The sequence below is a fragment of the Scyliorhinus torazame genome, chromosome 8, assembly GCF_047496885.1.
Source record: "Scyliorhinus torazame isolate Kashiwa2021f chromosome 8, sScyTor2.1, whole genome shotgun sequence".
Lineage (NCBI taxonomy): Eukaryota > Metazoa > Chordata > Chondrichthyes > Carcharhiniformes > Scyliorhinidae > Scyliorhinus > Scyliorhinus torazame.
In genome coordinates, this window is record NC_092714.1 from 44,280,497 (window position 1) to 44,295,612 (window position 15,116).

Consider the following 15,116-nt stretch of genomic DNA (forward strand, 5'->3'; position numbering starts at 1 on the left):
TGCCTTACATCCCTACCCCTTTTCATACCTATGTCGTTGGTACCTATGTGGACCACGACTTGGGGCTGCTCCCCCTCCCCCTTAAGGATCCTGAAAATATGATCCGAGACTTCACGCACCCTGGCACCTGGGAGGCAACACACCAACCGTGAGTCTCTCTCGTTCCCACAGAATCTCCTATCTATAAATATTGTCCTTTGGCCTGGGAAGCAAAGAAAATAAAAAGGGTGGTTAAAAACATCCTAGCTGTTGAAACACTGGTGTTAGTAAAAATAATAGATATGGGGGCACTTATCTAACATACTGAAGGAAATCCTACACAAAGGACTATCTGAGAACGGTTTCCTCATAGAATGCTATGTGAATATTAGTCCTCTTTGGAACAATATTCATTCAACAAAAAGTGTCACTGAAAAAAGGTTGAGGATTGACCTTTGTTATGAACGCCTGCTCAGCTCTCAACTGTGGCTACGAGACTGAACCTGGACCATAACTTTTTAAAGTTTGAAGACAGTGCAGAAAGATCGAATCATTCCAGGATTGATAATATAAGAAATATGGCTTGGTTATTTTCTAAACAAACTTTATTAAAACAAAAGAAAAGAAAACAATATTTAAGCTTCTAAACTTCAACCTTAACAAGAGCAGATTACATGTAGTTTCTAAACCTTAACACACTAGTTCCCATTTAATAACATTGTAACAGAACATGCAAATATCATGCCACTTTCATAGGCAGGCAAAGACAATACTTGCATTCACGAAGCAGTTTTTCTTCTGGTAGGGACATTCGTTCTGAATCTGTATCTCTGTGTCTGTGTCTCTCCGTGTGTGTATGTCTCTCTCTCTTTCTTTCTTTCGCCTTGTATTATAATGAGAATATAGAAAACCAATATTTTCCTTGATTACTTTGTAAATATTTATACATGGAGAAGAAGAAATAAAAGTTATGTTTAAAGAGGGGGGGATATGGAATTTATTTGTGATTGATTGTACTATAATGTAAGACATAGCGGTTGAAAAATATATGCATAATTTTGTTTCTTTTCGATGAGTTGGAAAGATTCTTCTTGTGTTTTCACAAGTTTTGATTTAAGGGAAAGTGAGGAATCTGCCAACGGCTTATCAGTTGTTCAAGTTTGTTAATAGGTGATAATTAGGACACTGGCAGGTGGGCAAGGAGTGTCGACATTGGACAAAGTCAATTAAATCAGTAAAGACTCTGTGTCTTAGTTTTGACTTCATTAACTGGCTTAGATCCTGTCAACCATGCTGTGCCTGTCACCTATCTGCCTCCACTGGAATTCTATTAGCAGCAGGGGTTACGTCGGCCATCCACCCACCCTTGGGTCAATTGAGGTGGATAAGAGTCTCGGAGTCTCACATTGCTGGTAGTTCTGGGGGATGGCAATGCCACGTGGCAAACCTTGGTGCTTGACTGTGGGGTTGGGGTGGAGTGGGGTGGTTCCTCCTGTCCGGACATCCTGTGCTCCATGATGTCATGTTATCATAGCAATTTTAAACATTGGGTTTACTTATTGTTCAAGGCACAAGATACCAACCACTCATAAGAGATTGGGTAAACATGCTGTGAGTTCATTTATTAAGACGAGGCACCTGAGAACAATTATACATAAGTTGCTCAAAGCAAAATTGAAAGTAAGACGGGATCACATGCCACATTTCCCTCTGCTGGTGTCATGCTGATAGTCCTTAAAGGTGTGTTACAACAGAGCACAGCATCCAGCAGAAAGGTCACCCCCCACTTGATGACCTCTATCTGGCTTCTAGATCATCTCCTCACTCCTCCCCAAACCGCCGCCACCCCCCCCCCCCTCCCCCTTCTCTCACGAACCTGCCTATGTGGCCCCAGTGAGCCTGCCCCACGTACCTGCTACTTAGGCCTTGTCTCTGCTTGATTGGATCTGGCCAGCAATGACCATCACTCCTGGTGGTGCTGTTAGGCCTGAAGAGTTGCCAAGCCTCTGCTTGGTTGGCAGCTCTAGAAGGCAGCCCATACTCCCAGAAACCCATGACTTCAGGCAATTAACTGCCAGAGCCATGCAAAATTAGGTTGTGGCATCCAAGGCAGCTGGAGGTGGGCTTGCCTCTGACTTCCCAGGTGGTGCATAGGACCACTGTCAATGTGTTAGCCGCTGGAGTACTTTAAATGCACTAAATGAGTGGTCACAATTGAGACATTTGCCGTTTGTAGAAAAAATATTTAGTCAGCCACTGTAATCTCATGTTGGGCTTGTACTTAAAACCTCAAACTTCCAGGGAGCTGAGCACCAGAAAAGTGCTGCTTTGGAATGGGCAGAATGAAAATTTAGGATAGGAACTGGTTTTAATGGTCCCAGGTTCCTTTCTGCACCCATCACCTAGTAATACGAAGTACCAGGGATCCCACTGACAAACAAAACAGAAACAGTTGGAAATACTCAGCAGGTCACACAGTGTCTCTGGAGAGAGAAACAGATTTATTGTTTGGGATTGTACCTGTTGAGCCAAGCCTACCAGGAAGGCACCAGGCTCAGGTCCCGCCGCTTCACCCTTACATGACACAGTGTCTGCCTGCAACTTAGAAATGCTTTGGGGCGGCATGGTGGCACAGTGGTTAGCACTGCTGCCTCATGGCGTTGAGGACCCAGGTTCAATCCTGGCCCCGGGTCACTGTCCGTGTGGAGTTTGCACATTCTCCCCATGTCTGCGTGGGTCTCACCCCCACAACCCAAAGATGTGCTGGGTAGGTGGTTTGATCACGCTAAATTGCCCCTTAATTGGGAAATAAAAGAAAAAAAAACAAGAAATGCTTTCGACCCCAGTGCAAGCATTAGTGGAGAGTTCTGCTGCACAATAGGTCCACCCCTAAAAGACCTCCCATGGAATTTCTGGACTTACAGATTCAAGGGGACAAAAACTAGTTTGCAGATAATAATAACTTATTGTCACAAGTAGGCTTCAATGAAGTTACTGTGAAAAGCCCCTAGTCACCCTATTCCGGCGCCTGTTCAGGGAGGCCGGTACGGGAATTGAACCTGTGCTGCTGGCCTTGCTCTGCATTACAAGCCAGCTGTTTAACTCACTGTGCTAAACCAGCCCCATAACCAGATATTGGGAAGCAAAACAATGGGCTGGATTCTCCCTTCCTGAGACTAACTGTTGACGCCAGGGCAGGATTTGTGCACTTTCACAACAGCCAAACCTGGACCAATTCAATTACTGTGGAGGGGCTAGCACCGGCCCACGTGGAACACAATTGATTCCAATGAAAAATGATGCGGGATTCCGTGATTGACACTTGGGAGGCTGACACATTACAATCCGCACACACACTCTTCCCAGCCAACAAGATGGCACTGATTGTGCTGCCGCACGCCCCAGCTGATTGGTCGGCTGGGGCCAGAAGGCACCTAGGGGGTATGGCCTGGGGGATACCTATACGACCCTAAGTTCACAGTGGGCTGTTAGCAGCTTGCGCAGCTACATGGCTGCCTTTCCGCTGCGGCAATGTGCCCATTCATTCCAACCCAACAGCCCACCTCCTGGCCAACCCTGTGCTACCACCCCCAGCCCTGGCAGAAGCCCCCCCCCACAACTGTGCGCAAACTATGATGATGTTGGACACTTTCCGTACCCCCTCTCTCTCCCTCAGCAGCCACGACGCCGGTTTCATGATTTTTAAAAGGGCAAGTGAACCTCGCCTTCGGGAACTCGGCCCATCGGAAGAGGAGAATCGCGGAGGCCCCAGAGAATACAGAGTTAGGCACGTGCGTTCCAGTACCATTGACACCGCTGTTGAGGTGACGGAGCATTTTCGATTTGGCGTCAAACTGGCGCCCGCCGCGATTTTGGCGTCAGAACCTATTCTCACGTTTCATGATTTCGGCATCGGCAAACGGAGAATCCTGCCCTCTGTCTTTGATACTAACACTAAATGAACGTAGAACAGGCTGCTTGTTAAATGCACATTGATATTCATTTCAATTGAAGATATCCAGTGTGTGAAATAATGGGTGGCTGATTCAATACTGCCCACCTTGTGCCACTGTCCAAGACAAATTTCTGCACTGATATGTATTTATTGCATCTGCGCGATAAGTGTGTTAACTGCAATTTGGTGAAGCAGATTTATTTTTCACTTTCCAGGGACAAATAAGAAGCGTAACAACTGTAACTATAAAAATGTTCAGCGAAGGCATGTGAAACTCCAGCTTCACCTCGATATTCGGTGACATAGAGGCTCAGACGTATGGCAGACAGCAGCAATGCTCATCAATAAACCTGCAACCAAAGATAAATGTGATGTTGAACAGCTGTCTCAAAATATTGCTGGGACTTTAGAGAGACTGGGAGAAATTGTGCTGGGGACAACAACAAAGAATTATGCCCAACAGATTAATGTATGACCCAACAACTGCCATCTATCAAATCTTGGGTAACCGTTCATTGAAATACATTTTCTAATTAAATATTGAGATGCTTAAAGACTCACCTTTTACTGGTTGAAATGTTATTGTGCAGATGTTGCATTTGTATTCCAGTCTGTTATCACATGTACATCTTGCAAGTCATTAGTATCTGTTAAAATGAAACACCTCCAGAGCAGGGACAGTTTTAGTTACCAGCGTTCTTGATTGCTCTCTCACAAATGATTCCATCTGTAATTTAAAGAAGAGAAAATTGTCTTGAATAAACTGCTTGGTTTTTATTTTGCCAAAATAATGTTCCTGCCACAAGATGCAGGAGGGTAAATATTAGGAACCATCAGATTTTATTGATGAAGAATAAGAGACGTATGACTCATACGCACACAAAACCTAAACCTCATTCCAATTGCTTTGAGAAGAAAACTAGCTCTTTCGCTCCACTGAGCAAATGACCAGGTTGAACTGATCCGTGCACTGGTACTGTATTCTCAAATAAAGTGATTTGTTTTTATGCAGAAAAGATACTTCATATCCTAACACATTTAAAACATAACTGAGCGCAGGCGCATAGGAATTAAAAGCAGGATTAGGCTATTCGGCCTCTCATGTTAATGCAGCCATTTCATAGAGTTATGGCTGATCTGATTGGGCGGCATGGTAGCACAGTGGTTAGCACTGTTGCTTCACAGCTCCAGGGTCTCAGGTTCAATTCCCGGCTTGGGTCATTGTCTGTGCGGAGACTGTACATTCTCCCCGTGTCTGCGTGGGTTTCCTCCGGGTGCTCCAATTTCCTCCCACAGTTCAAAGATGTGCAGGTTAGGTGGATTGGCCATGCTAAATTACCCTTGGTGTCCAATAAGATTGGGTGGGGTTGATGGGTTGCGGCGATGGGAAGGAGGTGTGGGTTTGGGTGGGGTGCTCTTTCCAGGGGCCGTGCAGACACGATGGGCCGAATGTCCTCCTTCTGCACTGTATGATTGTATGTAACTGCTTGCTAACCTGAAAATGACCCATTTATTCCTACTCTGTTTCCTGTTAGCTAACCAATCCTTTATCCTTGCTAATATGTTAGCCCCTATATCATGAGCTTTTGTTTTCTGTATTAGCCCTTGAACTGGCATTTTACCAAAATCCTTTTGAAGTTGCAAATGCACTACATCTAAAGATTCCCCTTCATCCACATTGCTTGTTATTTTCTCAAAGCCCCAAGCAGAAACTTCTGTTCAGCTTTAACCTTGAGAGGCAAAGTGGTCTCCAAGCTTGTGTGCTTGGGAAATGATTGTGTCAGCATGAGGCCTGGGACCTTTTAACCACCATCTTAATTTATATTCAGCAAAGTTGATTCCACCCAAAGCCAGCTTGAATGATGACGAGACCAAAGTGTGGGGATGTGTGTAAATTTGTGATTTGTGCAACCGGATAAGTTACATGAGATTTGAGACTGAAAAGCACAGCTAGAGCTGGGAGGAATGCGAGTCAATAACTCCCAGCAATCAGGCAAGCCAATTAGCGACTATCTGAATTCTGATGAAGGTTCATTGACTTGAAACATTGGCCAGAACTTTCCGGACTTTCATGCTGGCGGGATCTTCCGGTCCCGCTGACAGCGCAACCCTGTCACAGGTTTCAGGGGGTGAGGTGTGCATTCAACAGGAACCCCCATTGACAACAGTGCGACCAGAAGATCCCGCCAATGGTGGGCTGCCTTCGCCGCCGTGAAACACATGGTGGGTGGCGTGGAAAATTCCGGCCATTGGGTGAAATTTTTCGGCAGCGAGATTTTCCGCTCCCGCCAAAGTCAGTGAATGGCTCAACGCATTTTCCAGCCTATCCCCTCTGTGACGGGGCCATAAAATTCAGGAATGGGAGGCAAGATGTGCACAGGTTAGACCTGGCAGAAGCAACCCTGAACTTTGTGGAGTCCTTTGGAAAGTTTGGGTACCAATTTGAGGAGATATGGTATCACTTTAGATGTGGACCCAGGAAACCTTTGGGGAAGGTTAGGTATCTCTTGGGAGAGATCCGGTGCCCCTAGGGATTATTAAAAGTAGGCATGCATGTGCATAAAAAGTGCATAAATTAATTAACTATCAAACTCATTGCAACTGTTCAAGTGTCAAAATGAACTTTCAGAAGCAACTGCCAAAAATATCATAATGAATTGTCAAAGGCGATCAAGGAATTGAAGACACCAGCTCTTTAAATCTTTGAAAAAATGTCTGTGAGGTTTTTAAAAAAAAACTTTGCTTAATATTTCATTTCATCCGTTGACATAAGTTTGAGTTACCATTAGTGAATTAGTGCTGCATGACTGGTTTCACAACCTTCCATTATCACAGTAGAGTGTCTTTCAATTCACTGTTTTGACGACAGCCCCTAGTGGTTATTAACTGTTTGAGTGGAACTATGAATTCTAATGTATATTTTTTATATTGGGTTCTGGGGGCATACCATTCAATAAGACAGTCTCTGTGGTGGAGACATCTATACCTTTTTGGTAGAATTCAATGTTCTTGAACTTAACCACTTGCGACCTCAGAAATGTCCTAATTTCTTTCTTGTAGGTGGTACTTTTTGAGTAGTCATTTCAGAATCTGTCACTATAGGTATTGAGAAATCCCCCGAAAAAGAATCTGAACTCGTCACTGTCTCTGTTCCAAAGTATAGCTCTCCAGATATTATTAAGGCAGAACCACTTGAGAAGTTTCTGGAAACTCACAAACTAATCTGTATGGTGACGCCAAACTCTTTCGCTGGTACCCATTTCTCATTGGTGGTGTAATTCCTAGCTAACACTCTCTCTTTCCTTGGTTAAATATTTTTCTTTTAGAGATTTTCAACCTCCCAGCAGTTTGTGCTTATTTTTGTTGCTTGACAATCTCTGGAGTATCAGGGGTGGCATTAACAAATCAAACTGTGTTTGTAGTCCTCTCTTGAGCAACGGTATTACCGGTGAACTTTGAGTGGTAGTGTGTACAGTGTTCCGCTAAGATGTTAGACATTTGTTTAGTCTTCTTGACAATGTCCCCTGGTCCTTCAATGCTTTGATAAAATGTTTTAATGATTGCACAAAACGTTTGGCCAATCCATCCGTTGCTGGATCATAGAATCATAGAATTTACAGTGCAGAAGGAAGCCATTTGGCCCATCAGGTCTGCACTGGCCCTTGGAAAGAGCACCCTACTTAAGCCCATGCCTCCATCCTATCCCCATAACTCAGTAACCCCACTGAACCTTTTGGACACTAAGGGGCAATTTAGCATGGCCAATCCACCTAACCTGTACATCTTTGGACTGTGAGAGGAAACTGGAGCACCCAGAGGAAACCCACGCAGACACTGGGAGAAAGTGCAAACTCCACACAGTCACCCAAGGCCGGAATTGAACCCGGGTCCCTGGGGCTGTGAGGCAGCAGTGATAACCACTGTGTTATTGTGCTGCCCACCACTATGCCACCATGCTATGGAGCTGACTTGATATAGTGTATAATGTTCCCTTTCAAATAGTTCTCAAATACCTTCAAAGTAAACAGCATACCATTACCTCTGACAATCTGCTCCGGTGTTCCAAATCTTGTGAATACTTTGTCTAGTTTCTCACTGGTCTGCTCAGTCGTCGTTGACTTAATTATTGACTTCTGGCCATTTCTAGTGCAAGTCCACCATCACCAATGTGACCCTCCAATGAACCAACATAATCGATATCTGTTCGCTGCCTTTATTGAGTCAGTCATTCCATGGATGTAATGGTTGCAATGGTGGAGTGCTCCTTAGTTTTGCACAAGATTGGCATTGCCCAACTCTCTGTTCAGTTTGAGTGCCTAATCCTGGCCACCAAAATAACTGAGCGCTAATTCCTTCATCATTACCACACCAGGATGTCCCTCATGCAGTTGGTCAAGGAGTCTACTATTAGGAGGAAAAATCCCATGGATTTTGTACTGTCAACTCAAGTCTTCGTTGATGTCGGGCTTGAGATCTGGATATTTTCTATGAATATCTGACAGTGTTCCTTTTTGGACCATAGTCCATCACCTTCCCTCTCACTGGACCAGTTCTTGTATATCTTTGAATTTGAGAAGAAGGGCACAATTTAGCTAAATGGGAACAAAGTCCCATACCGACGCTCATAGCGCCGAGAAATAAAGTGCGATAAAATGGCACTCACATTAGAAAGGGGGCCTCAGAAGATTTGCCAGAAAGTGATACCACTCACAATGGGTGGACTTACATCGCAACGTCTAGTGAGATCAATTAATAAATTAATAATTGATTAAACCTAAAACCACCTTAACTGTGTCACATTTTGAGGATGTGGTGCTTCTAAGATTTCTGACATTTTCTTTGGTTCATTGTGTAGACCATCTTTGTCGATAATATGACCAAGGTAATTTACAGATGACTTTAAAAAGTCACAATTTTCCTTTTTAACTCTCAGGTTGTGGTTCTATAACCGCTTCAGGGTAGCTTTTAAATTTGCCAAGTGTTCCTGTTCACTAGAATCGGTGATGAGTATGTCATCTAAATAACATCGCACTCCATTCAATCCACAGAATTTGACCCATGGATCTTTAAAAAAGTGTTGATGCAGATGTTATTCCAAAAGGAAGTCTTCTATAACAAAACAGACCTTTGTGCATCACTATGGTGAGTAATGGCTATGATTCGGCAGCCAAATTCATCTGCAGATATACCTGTGAAAGATCAATTTTACTGAATTTCTGTCCTTCAGAAAGTCCAGCAAACAAGTCTTCAATCAGTGGATACTGATCTTCACACAAAACTGGGTTAATAGTTTTTAAAACATCATGAATTCTCACTGAGCGATACTGTTTTAATACATGAACGATTGTTGTCACCCAGTCACTAATAGCAACAGTTTCAATTACCCCTGTCCTTACCAATCTGTTTCATTCTTCTTCAACTTCAAGCTTGATGGTGTATGGTATGGTTCTAGCCTTGAGACATTTGGTTGTGCCGTCTGGCTTGATTTTTAGGTGTACTTCAATTCCAGACATAGAGCCTAGTGAATCTTCGAACACCTTCTCGTACTCCTTCAGAAGTTGTGGCAAGTTGCTCTTTGAATCCACTAATTGATTGACTTTTTCCCAGTTAATTCTAATCTTAACAGTAAAGTGTCCACAGACAACGTGAAGAAGCAACTTTGTCGTCTGCCAATTTGCTTCTATTTTCACCAGAATGCACCCTTTTAATGGTACGACCTCTTCAGTGCATATCCTTAGGCACACTGGATAGTTTTAAAGGCAGATACCTCAGCTTTTGATGCTAAAATATCAGCGATATTGCTGCGCCTGTATCCATTTCCATCTTAATCTCATGACTTTCAAGTTTTGGATATGCGCAAAGTGTTGTTCGTCTCTTTGCATTAACAAAACATCTATCTTAAACTCTTGCAGTTGCCTGGCTTTGTTGTCCTGTGAATGATCTTGAGCTGCATCCTCTAAGTTGTAGACACAACTAGATTGTTTAACTGTATTGTTCTTCTTACACGTTCTTGGTGTAGGAGATGTTTTCTGAGCCCAACACAATTTGGCAATGAGGCCCTTCTTACCACAGTTCTCACAAATATTTTCTCTTTGTGGTATTCCCCTGTTGATTGTCCAAATTCCCCGCTGAGTGCCCGACCTGTGCACAACGGTAACATGCTTATATATTTGCAGCCCTATTCCATGATGTATCCACTTTGTGGATCTTCGGTCCAGCCCTTATCTGCAAAGCTTCTCTCGTTGCAAGCTCCATACATGTGGCAACTTATACAGCAACTTCCAGAGTCAAATCACTTAAATTGCTTCACTTTGTAACCCACAGTACAGCTTGTCTCAAAAAGTATCAAGTGTTGTACCAAATTCACAATATCTAACTAATCTTCTTAAAGACGCTATAAAATGGTTTCGCCTTCTTTCTGACAACAGTAGTGCGATAGGAACCTTTCTGCAGTCAGTAACGGTTTAGGAGAAAAATATCCTTCTACAATTTCCATCAAATCAATGTAGGGCATGTCTCCTGAATTTATTGGGTGCACAAAATTCTGTAGCAGCATAAATGTTTTATGGCCAACTGAGCTGAGAAATGTTGCGACCTAAAGATCCTCCGCTGTCTGATTAGCTATTAAAAACTGGAACCTTTCTTCATTTGAATTCTGTTCCATAATCCTCATCAAATGCATCCATTTTTGCTGTCATTTTTGGATCCTAGCTCATAAGGTCTACACTCCTTCCTTCTGACTGTGCTGGGAAGTGTGACACAAGCAATCTCTTGAACAAGCAACTAGGAATTCTTCCCATTTTATGTCTGAATATTTTGACATTTCGACCCAATAGTAGCCTGTGCAGGGTCGGCAGACTTCAGAATCCCCATTTCCCTGAGCCCGTGTTGCTTTTCCACATGCGCAGTCCTGCAGCCTAGACCCTTCCCACTTCGATGCAAACAAGACTTCCCCGACTGCCGGTCTTCTTACTCACAAATGTTGCTGATTTTTCTTTTCAAGCTTCTCCATTGGCGGCAGTGCTTCACCCGATGTCTGCGCGTGTGAGTCTGCTCCCGAGAATCGTCCATTGCTCCTGCTGCCGATCCACAATTAGTCGCTGAAAACTTCTTTCCAGTGATTTTTCTGCCGCAATCCTTGTCGCTAGTTTTCCCTCCTGTTCTATTTCTTTGTTGCCACAAGGAGAAAAGATATGGAGGTGATTACACTCTAGATTCTTGGGAAACACGATGAGAGGTTTATTAAGGGTGTTGCTCATGCAGGCAAGATGGTGATCTGCCCAAAGCCCGCATCAACCACTCCGCTGATGGACACTGAGGACTTTAATGGGTGATTAGAGCATGTGAAGTGTGGTGTGTTGGCATGGTGGGTGTGTAGGGTATGCGGGGGGGGGGGGGCTCCAGGCTAGAGGGTTGTATTTTGTTCAATTTGTAAAAATATCACAGGGACAGTGGGTCCAACTCGCAAAGAACCCCGCCACCTCGGAACGAAAATCTCAACTTCCGGTGCACTCTTCCCTTGGTGGGTTTACGGAGCTGGGAAATGTCCCAACTGTGTACTCCCGACCCAGAGGTGAGGATCCAGGCCTCTGAATTAATTTGAAGAACAAAGTCGCGGCTGAGTTTTCCAGTCCAAACAAGCATACTCTTATTACAGTTCATTCCATTGATCAATTTGTAAAATCAACACTGCAAAGGCAAAATTCCAGAATGAATGTTTTCCACTTTCTGAAAACACTTATTAACTGTGTTTGAAAAACCTCCAGGCTTCAGGTCAACAAATGTCGTATTGAGAAAACCTAAACTTTTTCATCACCGGTTAACTGTCAATAAACAGAAAGATCTCTTGTACTTAATCAGCAATCACACTCCTTTCATTTGACTGCATAAAATTTTGCAGCAGCTGAACCTTTACCCAACTCATCTATCCTCATGTTAGCGACCAGTAAAGAGACAATCGTAGCCAGTGCGATACTTTAAATAATTTAATTTTTTTTAAAATGGACAGTGAGGAGTTTAGGGAATTGATAAATGGCAGCAGGCAAAACGTAGCAATAGTAAATTGACAGCTCTTTTTCCAACATGCTTGATTTTCTTTCTCATTGCAGCACAATGTCAGAAGAATGAATCAGATTGCCAGAACAGTTACCACCTGGTGATGAAGTGAATATTTCCCACATGTCTCCTTAGTTAAAGCTGCTGCAGCCTGAGAAATAACGTTTAACAGTCATTTGCACTTAAAAGCTCTTGTTCAATTCGGGCAGATGGGAATAGTTTGCTTTTTGAAAATTAGGATAAAGGTACCTAAAGAACGTATCATGAAATAAATGGCAATATTAGCAAAGATTTCATACACTGATTTCAACCCTGGGCATGTTTATTGGGACCATTTTGACTTTGCGCGATAGTGCAATTTGGGCAATACTGATTTAGCTGCCAGTTGTACACTTGACATTTGGGTTATTGCAATGTAGAATATATTTTGTAACAGTATGTAAATAAATTCTTCTAAACTATGCTCTGTATTAATCCTTAATTTATACCCCTGATAATTCACCAGCAATAAAACACTTGGGCGCTTCAATTTAGACCTCTGTCTATCTCAAGGCTCAATTTTAACTCCAGGCTAAATTTGGTTGAGTGAGTAAATGTGAGAGCTAGGACCTCACGGCCTACTGCAGAAATGAAGCTGAGGATATTTTAACTTGTGGACCTCATTTAAGTCCAATTTCACTTCCAACTCTCCACCTCCACAGAATCGTACACCTCGTCGTTAAACCCCCTCATCCATGCCTTTGTCATCTCTAGGTTCAGCTATTCCTATGCTTGCCTTGCTGCCCTTGCATCCTCCACCTCTCATAAATTACGGATCATCCAAAGCTCTGCCAGCTAAGCCTTAACCATCTATCCATCCCTATTAGGTATTGAATGTGGAAGTCATCCTTGTTGTTATGGTGTCAGCTGAGAAATGTTCTGCATTGTGGAGCTTCAGGAGCAAATCTAAAATTCAACAGCAAATCTGGATGGGAAGAGCGTAGGACAGTATTTTATTGCAAAAATAATGGTGGGCTAGTATGTTTTCATTCACTGTTATTAAAGAATAAATGAAACTGCAACTCCCACCAACTATACATGCAAATTAACTTTGGAAATCAGGGATCTGTCACCTGAGTTGCCTTGGGCGGGATTCTCCGATCCCCCGCCGGGTCAGAGAATCGCCGGGGGGCGGCGTAAATCCAGCCCCCGCCGGCCGCCGAATTCTCTGGCACAGAAAATTTGGTGTGGGTGGGAATCGCGCCGCGCCGGTCGGCGGGCCCCTCCTGGCGATTCTCCGGCCCGCGATGGGCCGACGTCCTGCTGCTGTCATGCCAGTCCCGCCGGCATGAATCAAACCACCTACCTTCCCGGCGGGACTGGCGGCGCGGGCAGGCTCTGGGGTCCTGGGGGGGGGGGGGGGGCGCGGGGCGATCTGGCCCTGGGGGGTGCCCCCACGGTGGCCTGGCCCGCGACCGGGGCCCACTGATTCGTGGGCGGGCCTGTGCCGTGGGGGCACTCTTTTCCTTCCGCCTCGGCCATAGCCTCCGCGATGGCTGATGCGGAAGTGACCTCCCCCCTGCGCATGCACAGGGATGACGTCAGCAGCCGCTGACGTTCCCGCGCATGCACGGACTTCCGCCGACCGGCGGAGTCCCTTTGGCCCCGGCTGGCGTGGCGCTAAAGGCCTTTCCCGCCGGCTGGCAGCGCGCCAACCACTCCGGCGCGGGCCTAGCCCCTCAAGGTGAAGAATTCCGCACCTTTGGGGCAGCCCGACGCCGGAGTGGTTCACGCCACTCCATCCCGCTGGGACCCCCCGCCCCGCCGGGTAGGGGTGAATCCCGGCCCATGTTCCTCCTGAAGCTACACCACACGGATCTTGATCAAAAGCTCCCATCTCTTCAAGAGACTCAACACATGGAATGCATGAAGTTGTGCTGGTTACGAGTTACCCATAAACTCACCAGAAAAATTTAAGACTTGTTTATTCTAGTGGAAGTGGGTTTTTACTGGTGTGAAAATTTTGATAAGTTTTATTTTCTGCCAAATGACCTCTCTGGCACTGAAAAATTACATTTCCTTTGGGCGGAGCTCAATCCTTCAGATTTTAATTATAGTTGAAGATTTTAAAAATGTATAGGTAAGTAATTTTCTACAGCTTTTTCTTACCTCTTGCTCTGAATCCCATATTGCTTTCCCTTGCTCTGTTTTGCTTTTTGTACACAGTTTGGCATTGAATATTTAAATTAACAATTCTTGGTTTAGACTTTCTGTTGCTAATTAAAAATTCACCAATCTGATTGGTTTGCGGAGATACACTGGCCTGTAACCTCCTGGCTTCCCAGCATTGGATTTGCTGGGGGGGGATACCCCAATGATGCTCTGGGGAATCCCCCTCAGAAGTTCCCGCATGAGTGTTTATCTGGCAATTTTTCAGAAGTGCTAATTTCTTCTGGACCACTGCACTGCGCTGGGAACGATCTGACAAAGAGATTTTAAATCACTAACTTAGGGTGGTTCTGTCAGTGTGACACTAATAGTTACTCTGAAAGAGTTAGAAGAAATAAAAGGACTTCTAACTTCAGTGTAACTATTTTAAACTGAGCATTGGATGGGAAACTCCTCACAACCAACCCCCTACGGATCCCCCAGATGCCCCCCCCCCCCCCCCCCCCCCCCGCCCGCCAAACTGATCACCCAACATTCCCATCCGCAGGGGATCCCTCACCGTCCACCCCCTCGACCTGACCTGACTGGACCTGGCACCATCCCCCACACCACTCAATTGCCTGTACCATGAAGTTTATGCCCTGCACATTACAGCTCATGCCCTCATCCATGGAGTGCATGAACTGAACCATTGAGGGCATATTTGCACTAAGGTCTTTGTTTTATATTATAGCCGGTGTATGTTGGGGCAGTGTCCCTTTAAGAGGTGAGTCACATGGGCACTGGTAACATCATCAGTCAAGTGCACAGGCTTTAGGCCCAGTCTTGTCTTTAAGTCTGTGAGAATGAACAGCATAAAATAATAAAAACCTACTTATTGAGTGACAGGAAGCCACGAGCTGTATGTTCTTTGGTTCTGATTGCAGCCTAGTAACTGACCAAGTACAGAACAGTCTCCACTGCGGCCTTTTTTGCCTTG

General features: G+C 44.6%; 1 protein-coding gene across 4 annotated transcripts in view; it reads right to left on the bottom strand.

The window, feature by feature from the left end:
- Positions 1-15,116, bottom strand: part of htr1fa (5-hydroxytryptamine (serotonin) receptor 1Fa) — a 212,947-nt gene that overhangs the window by 34,768 nt on the left and 163,063 nt on the right. For 3 of the 4 annotated variants that reach the window (XM_072513460.1, XM_072513461.1, XM_072513462.1), the window contains exon 2: positions 4,496-4,661. The gene's annotated coding sequence lies outside the window, so the exon portion shown is untranslated. Of the gene's footprint in view, positions 1-1,853; positions 4,285-4,495; positions 4,662-15,116 lie in introns of those variants that run through there. The other variant, XR_011948634.1, reaches the window with a different exon arrangement.